The sequence below is a fragment of the Homalodisca vitripennis genome, chromosome 7 (assembly GCF_021130785.1).
Source record: "Homalodisca vitripennis isolate AUS2020 chromosome 7, UT_GWSS_2.1, whole genome shotgun sequence".
Classification (NCBI taxonomy): domain Eukaryota; kingdom Metazoa; phylum Arthropoda; class Insecta; order Hemiptera; family Cicadellidae; genus Homalodisca; species Homalodisca vitripennis.
In genome coordinates this window covers 45932856-45942500 of record NC_060213.1, presented here as the reverse complement: position 1 = coordinate 45942500, position 9645 = coordinate 45932856, and positions in this window count along the sequence as shown.

Below are 9645 nucleotides of genomic sequence, written 5' to 3'. Positions count from 1 at the left end.
TGTTACCTCTCGGACAAGAAACTTGATATGTCATCGTTAACATTACCTAAAAAATAATTATCCAAATCAATTATGCCTTGCGTAATAATCTGGCATTACTCTGTTGTATAACTCGACAGTAATACAAAATACATAAACATAGATGCATATTTTACGTCTATTAGTTAAGTAGCAAACTTAAATATAATTTACTCACATAATACTCAGTAATAAAATTGTTTACAATGTAAAATCTCCTGTATAAAGAAATCAAACGTATATATTGTAGGTAACATATTTTGACTTTTGAAATACTGTTGCCTGATTTCAATAAGATATTCGTATTTTGTAAATATTCATTTTACATTAGCAATGTATAATGTCAAAGGTCACTCAATGTCTAAAGTGTAATGGATTATGCACTTGTCCATGTTTTTTCTGTTTGCATCGTTGCAAACTTTCCCATTATCATATTCATTGCTTCAGACATTCCATATTTGCATACTAATCTAAAAACAACAAACACTACATAAGAACGACAATATTCCGAGTGTTTATATCTACACTGCGTGATACTCTTCAGTTATTAATGAACTGAACTCAATTCGTGTTACAGAAAAGTGTATTTCCCCTTTACCCAAGTTAGCGATACTGGAGTATTGGATTAAACACAAACATTGCTCTCTAATATCGTACACGTCAGTAACTTTTCTTTCCATGGCGATATATATTCGCAAAAAATCTGCGTATTTTAAAATCAAACTTTTGACCACTAGTATAAACAATTCAACAGTACTTAAAAATTCATATTTATACTGCTTTTTCCTATTTTGAACAATTTAAAAATGTTTATAATTTTCTTTATTTATAATATTGTTATTTAAAACGCTCAGTAATAAAACAGGTCTAATCGAACATAATTTCCTCTATAAATTGAAAATAGAATCCAATTCCTGCCAGTAGTCTACCCAACCTGTTCTAAAACATCGTAGATTTTTCTGTTATTTCTTTAGATTTCATTCCAAACATTCTTACCCAACTTATTAGATCAATCTTTGAGTTGTTTGGAACAGATGAGGGGCTTGTTATAGTAACGAATCCTTATTTGAAATTTTTATAGACACAAATAACTAATTGTAGTAAATCTTCTTTGTACAAATCTTTTTATCACTAATATTCAGAGGCATCTTCGTATAGTAGGTGAGATTAGAAGATGATATGACTAGTGCCAAGAAAAGAAACATAGTAGCATTTTCTCTGTATCTGTAGTACCTCATTACGTGCAAGGCTAGATTGTATAGGAAGAACATACACAGGCAAGAAGATGATGCTTTGACCGAGCAAGAGCAGAGTCGGTGTGCTGTCAGCGGACTTCAGATGAAGGCAGAAGAGTCCCTGAATTCGGAAAGTAATAAAGAGATCATTCTCAATCCGGAGATTTACAAACACTATGGACCCATGTGGAAAGTTCTGGAATAAATTATAGTTTAAATAACAACTAGGACGCCAAAATTTTGATTTTTTTAAGAACTTTAATTTTAAATTCATAAGTACATCGACCTGCATAAATAATCTTTAAAGGAACGATAACATGGATTAAATCTTAATTTGATGTTTGAATCAACTTATTTAATTTAATCAAGTGATTCACAAGTTTTGCCTTTTATTAAAACACTTTATACATTATCAATAGGAAAAGGCAGTTTTGTAAAATATGTCAGCAAAACTATACAAAATGGTTGCATATAATTAAAAAAATTACATTTTCATATGTTAAATTAAGTTTTTAAATTTTTCTTAAAAGGGGACCACGTAACCTCTATCCTTCCCATGTTAATTTTGCCAACTTTATGTACCTTTTTCTCAAAAACTATAAAAAATGTGTGCTTGAAATTTTTACCCTATGTACTATACACCTTTTTGTACACATTTATAACTTTTTGTAATAATTGGTTCATAGTAGGAGTTTTGTTAATTTTTTTTGTAAGTGTAAACAAAATTATTTAAAAAAATATGTTTTAATTTTGCAAAATATAAAATTTTTGGTTGTTGTAAAAATGCTTAGGTATAATTTACAACAACCAAAAGTTATAAAAATGTAGAAGGCTATAAGACAAACACAACAAAAAAACTGTATCTTGATATCTTGTATGGTTGCTGAGAAAAAGGTACATACATAATAAAAAAGTAAACTTTCGGAAAACGCAAAATAAAGAAAACAAAGAGAATTTTTGACATTGCCTATTTATTTAATACGATCCAGATGCAGATGATGGTTGGTCTGGCCCCTCTTCCTCAGCATACAACTCCTCCAGTTTCTTTTTTAGATAGTTGTTTTGACTGTCTGGCTTTTTTTTATTTCTGCATTTAGTCGATCCGCTCATCAAAGGTTTTGAATACTTTTGCAGAGTGTTTTCCAACTTGAAGGCCCAAATTATTCAGAACCAAGCACTTGCTGATGTTTCCTTTGTTGAAGGCACTAACTGCATCATAAGCTCCCAGTTGAAGTGTTTTTAGTTGAACAAATGTATTCTTCGGAATTCGGTTCCATACTACATTGTTGAAGGATTCATTGGGGTTCTGGCTTTTTTCCATGCAAGCATTTTTTTTAGTAAATCAGGTGCAGCTAGATCCTTGTATATAGGCTTACAACCTCCATGATAGCTTCAGGCAGATGAAAATGTAAAGTATGGTCATATTTTTCTTTATTTTGCTGATATTTACACCATGATGATTCTCCTTTAGGACACAGCCCATGGCTTGGTTTATCGTGTATAGCAAACTTCAAAAAATGTTTTCAAGCATTTATACTTATCATATTTTTATAATTTATACATCATTTTAAACAGGAAAAAGAGTAGAATTATTTTAAATTATAATCTGAAAATTGACAATTTTTCGATTTTTTGGTTACACGGTTCCCTTACTCACGACAAGAATCAATGTCAGGTTTATCGTAAGTACAAGTTTCCATGAAATTATTTTAAATTCTGCAAGAATAAAACGTTTTTTTAACTTAAATATTTAAACTATACCTTTAACTATCACAACAAACTGTTTGCAATGATGGATAACTTTAAGGTTATATTGTAAAATGTGCTTAATAGACAATTACTAAAAAGACTGTACAAATATATAGAATATCACTCTCAGTTAAATAACATTTAAAAGCACATTAAACTCAGATAACAAAAGGTCGCAACCACACCTACAGCCAACTATATACTCGAACGGACCACAATGGACAGGATCTGGGTTACGCCGTACATCAACCCCTTGATTAAACCAATCACTGAACTGCAGACAGCCATTTATTGTGCCTTTATACTTCTTTCCGTTGAGACTCCTCACTGTTACAGCTACCTCTGACTTATCCGACCGTCTACCCTTTTCTCTTTTAGTTCACACTTTTTGTTTTATATATGTCTCTAAGAATAAAGTGCTAATAAACATCTCAAAATCAGTTTTTACATATTAACAAAACATATACAAATATTTAGACAGGAAATAGATTTTATTACATTATTTACAATATCAATATTTATTTTAAATCTAATTACAAGGTCGAGCTAGCTATTACAACATACACGTTATTAACCATGACATTTTAAGCGTGTAATAAATATAACCGCCGAAACTTTTCTGAAAATTTCCAGGCGTGGGCGCTCCACTAAGAGTCTTGTCAACTGCAGTGATCATGGGTTTTTAACATTAAGCAAAAGTGTACAACTGTTTTTAATATGAACTCGTCTTAAATGTTTATACAATGTTTCTTCAGGCTTCACCTCAGGAAATACGACTATATTATAATAACAATTGTTTTTCATTTATATTCAGTATAGTGCAGAGATTACACTTTGAACATAAATTATAAGCCATTGGTATTGAGAGTGTTATGAAAAATGTACAGTGTAAAGTAGAAATGTTTGTATTGATCATGTATTTTAAACTATTTTTTTTTAATAAATGATGGTCACAGTAAATAACTTGTTTTAAAACTTATAAGACATAATTACATACAATTTATGGAATCACACATGTAAAAGCACCTATTTATAGGAATTGCATTTTGTATATAAATTCAAGGCTATTAACTTTATTGGTGTGTTTATGGATATGGTAAAAAACACATCCTTATCATCACTCGTGTTGTTTGGCCTTGGGTTGAGTAAATTCTCTCATTATTTTAAATTCATTTATTTATTTATTTCCAACGGCAGCAGCCATTACTACAATTGATTACCATAAGTACATTTCTCCTGCCTTCTGAAACGGTACTTTAAGAGCTACGACTTAATCTAATTTAAAAATAAAAAATAAACATTACACAATCTATAACATAACATCACAATCACAATCTATGAAAACCCAATAAGATTGCTGTCATATATCAAAGCAGAAAATGTAAAATTTATAAAAATCCATATCATGTATAGATTTGTAATTAACTCTATTAGATATGTGAGTATTATGCGGATAAGGCAGATAATTAAAACATTGTTATATTCTATTCGAATTTCATTCGTTTCTGATTTAGAATTGCCAGTTTTCGTTACTAAAGAATGCTTCTTGTAAGGTATATATGATTTATAATAAATAGTTGAAAACGTAAGTATATTTTTCAGTTGCCAACTAAAAGTGCTCACGGTGTGTAATAGAAATAATAAAGCTCCTACTAGAGGTGGTACGAATAAGACACAGGTAGTAAACTCACACCTCCCTCAGCTACTGGCCGTTACACGAGCGATGCTACGTTTTATGTCGGTTTGTGTGTTTATAGATATGTCTGCTGGAGATACATGTTGACACAATATTGTATCTCTACTCACACCTCCACAACGGTTTGTATAAACACAATGAGTTGTAAATATGAAACAACCAAATCTTTAGTAATCTTGTAAGGGATTTCTTGAAAAAAAAAGTGTAATAATGTAATATAATTTTATGATCACAAACTACGTTTTCGTGATATTAACAGAGGAACTTCTCCTACCAATGGACTTAAACATCAGCCATTTTAATTGTAGTGAGGATCGAAATGGTAAATTAGTAAAAGAGTTAAACCACCATAATAGACATTTTCCTAAATTACACATTTAAAAATCTCTATATTTTGTTGAATGGCCGATTTAATTTTATTTAAAAGCAATTGAATCTATATGAGTATTAATATAACAGGTTATTTTTGAAAAAACTTACTCATCCCCTTAGGAGCCACTCTAGAGCCATTTCACAAAAACAAGGTCGTATTCTTATACAACGCAAATTGTCCCTCGTCTCCTGAAGTACGATATATCTAGCCCAGACTCCGTGTCACAACGTCAAGCTAAGCTCTTCCTCACTCCTGGATTTTCCATGTTTCAGCATGGCTTACATCACGTGTATAAGGCTTATACTTATTTTTGTTATACCAGGATTGTAAAAACGAAAAGTCGTAAATTTAAACACAGATACCGTGTAATTGATATATTTTATATTTGAAAAATAATGTTTTTAAGACAAATATGTAAAAACTGTAATTATTATTCCCTGAAGGTGCACATGCTGCACCTACTTCACAATTGTATTTAAATCACAATTGACTTAAATACAATTTCCCATAATGTCACTTGGAGTTGCCAACTGTTATATTCTTTTTTATTTCGAGAATTATCGTCAAGAGCTATGATTTTATAATACAAAACATTGCTCAAATCCAAATTCGGCTGTACCACCTAACACGAACTTGATTACTAGGTATTTGAAAACATTTTAGCATTCACCTAATATATATATATATATATATATATATATATATATATATATATATATACGAGTATATGTGTATAATTGTATATTTATATAATTCTCTATATACAATCAATATAAGTTTGTCTGTTTTTTCAAAAATTTTCTCAAAAGACATTTAAAAAATATTAAACCACCATAATTGTTGCCAAATATTACTGTCACATATTTTTGTCAATTTCAAATTTGAAATCGATAAATTGTTATTTGTAAGTGGAATAAAATATGATATTATGTTTTAATACAGGAAATACTATGTTAATTTTAATATTATTATTAATTTATATCAATTTGATAATGTTATTATATTTTTAAAATACTATTTATAGTACAATTAAATAATAAAAGATATAGTAACACGCCTGACCATGAGCCGAGAAACAGACTTCCCCATGGCGTTATCTCAGAGACGTCCTGACAGGATATGGCTCATATAATTGTACAGCAAGGCTAAACTTCCGAAATAAGTATTAAAAGTTACACTTATCATGCCAAGAGGTCCGCAGTCTTCCTGGAACCCTGATAGAATCTTGATACAAAGGACATGCACTGATGGGATATACACCATCACCAAATGCAATCTTGCTATATACAAATGCAATTTCATCTAAATCTCAAGTTAGTATCTAATTCTTTTTTATATACCTTGCAGACAGTCATCCTTCAGTAGAGATAAGCAAAATTTCATACATGATAAGCCCCATAGACTTGATGTCCAGACCGTAAGATAGGATTTGCTAACGCTCAGTCATTAATTACAATTAAAGATTATATGTAACATGTGTGAAATAATTATATAGTACTAATACTATATGCGAACCAATCCACACCATAATATGATAACTTAATCGTGTTAGTAGGTAGTTACAATAAGTGTCCTGTTAATTTGGAATGTAATATTACACCGAAGTTATATTACATGACAGAATTAATTAAATCAACATACATTAGCTTTCCATGTTTCAATCGAAATGTACGCCGCGCCGTGTGTTTGCGTGAGGTTGGCACCACTTCAGGACAACTTTAAACATTGCGAGTATTTTATTTTTAAATTACCGCTTAGAAACATATAGTGAGCAACAAAGGAATATTGTAATATTTTTCAAGCTAATCAAATATTCCTGAACAAAAATTAAATAAATAATATTACTTTCAGTTCAGAAAATGGTGTTATTTTTAAGATTATATATATTGTAAACTGTTACCATTACACACATAATGCAAAACATGTTCTGCAAGACATAATTTATACCAAATATCTTACAATAAAAAACGGTACATTACGTTTTTAAATTTATTGAAAAAGAACCTATTCACGACATTTTTATTAGATGTGTGTTAATTCTTCATTATAGATAGTAAGGGGCACTTAAAATTGCTGATTTTTTAGATGTTAGTTTTTCCATCATAGAAATCTGTATTAAATTATAATAGAACATTTCTATTCACGGAGAATTAATTTTGTATACCCATATATTTTCCACAGTGGAAATCGCGTCATTTACTATCAGCTTTTCCAATAGCTGTATTGGCTGACAGACAGCAATGGTTATCATTTGAGACACTGGAAAAATGTAATTTCTGTCTTTCAGTGTACCCGTCCTCACGATATCTCATAAGCGAACTAACAGATAGACTTGCTGACGATGATGGTACTTTGGCTGAGTTTATCACTCTATGGAATTTAGCTAAGTTTCAGCCAAAATTTCTAGATTGTTGTTATGGGTAAACATATTGACAACGAGAGAAAAGCAGAATAATAAAAAGTGTAAATAAACAAAGTACACGCGTAAGAGATTTTAACATGTGACATATTAAATAGCCTAACTATCCAAACACATGCAACTTAATTGTATGGTTACCTGGTGTGTACAATCTTATTATAAAACACTGATACGATAACCAATTTAATAGATAAAAATGTGAATGCATTGTGTGCCATAATATCTCGAGGAATATTTTATCTGTAGACTTAAGTTTTCCATAAAACTTCATTTCTACACAAAGAAAAAGGAAATCTATGACGGTGTTTGTCCAACAAATGAATTTGGCACAGTTGGTCCAAAAATAATAATATTTTATTTATTATATTACAATTCCAAATTAAACTAATCTACTCTACGAATATTTAATTGAACCTCCTGTTGTATATTTTGAAAAATACTCCAACAATTAACTCTAGATGCTTACATACTCCAGTACGTAGTTTATTAATGAGAATATGAATGGGGCATCACAGTGATGAAGAGTAGTAAATCATGGAGATGTAGCCTTGGGTCTTGCTAAGATAGATTGTTCTATAAACAAGCGCACTTGATTAATAGTGTTGTAGTAGTAACCAATCAGGAATCTATTTAACAGCTTCGTACGAGAAATGCATAAATTGGATATGTATGTAATTGAAATTCTTTTTACATAATAATTCACTCCGAAAATATAATTTAGTCACCTAAAATGCGTACTATGTTTCCAAATGGTGCTGTTTTATATTTAAATTATAAAATATACTACATTCTTAGTTTTCAACATTACAATTTCCTGTCTTTTAGTTAAATTAAAACTCATACAGCTTTGTTATCCAATAACGATAAGTATATACATGAGAGTCTGTATTTACGTATAAATTACACAAGATCTATGAAGTATAATTTTTGTTAGTGTTACACTTATATTGAATGTAAAGTATGTACCCATAAAACTCAATAAAATTTGCAATTCATAACAGCTATGAATTATGAAATTCAGGTTTAACAGTTTGGCAAGCTGCACAAGTGTTGACGTCATGTTTACATCATTTACTGGAATTTACAGCCATAATATATACACGCCATATACATATATATTTTCACGCCATATATATTTACAGCCATATATTTTTCTTGAAGAAGTTGATCTGCTCTGTCATTGATGCACCTGATCTGCTCGAATTGCTGGACTTCCGGGCATCACGTCATCTTCGTCACCCCCAGCTGTTTGCAAGGCGGCACTACACCACACAGTACATGTTCCACAATGCTTTTCCACGTCTTCAACGCCTGGCAAACAACCTCTCCAGACATCTGGACTTCTTTAATATGAGCTGTGATGCCTTCAAGAGAGAGTTGAGACTAGCCTGTCATGACTTACATATCGTCTGATAACTTTTCCCCCATTATTCTTGTTGTGTTGTTGCTCTGTTATTGTTTTTGCTTGTCTTTTGTTACACATTTATAATTACGACTGTGCCTCTTGGTTATATATTTACATTTATTGTTGCATTTGTTGTTTTCATAGTTTTTTTTCTCTGTTGGTACCTATATATATTTTACTCTTGTTATTTATTTACAGTTTTTTCCCCATTGTTGTTTACTTTATATAGTTTATTTGCAATGTTATTATTTATCTCTTTATTTATTCATATGTCACGTCTTAGACAGTAATGTGCATGCATTTAAGTTAAATATTTTTTATTTTTTTCAGTCTTTTACTTACCACTATCAGTCATTAATGTTAATATTTTTTTACTCTTGTTATTCATTTAAAGTTTATCTTTCATTGTTGTTAATAATGTTATAGTTTATTTGCACTGTTATTATTTGTCTGTTTGTTTCTTCATATGGTATCACGTCTTTTACAGTAGTGTATTTAAGTTAATACTATCACTAATTTATTATATACTATCACTAATTTTTAATATAATTTATATACTTTATTATTACATTAATTATACGTTAATTATGCCTAGATCTGATTTAGAGTCCAGTTGCATGATTGGTTTGGCCCTTTTGTTTAAGTATGATTTAATCATCTATCATAAGTTAATAAATGTAAATTGGTTTTTGACCGTTGGAAGGAAATAACAAAATAAATATAAGTTTCAATAACCGTTTTAACTTCTGT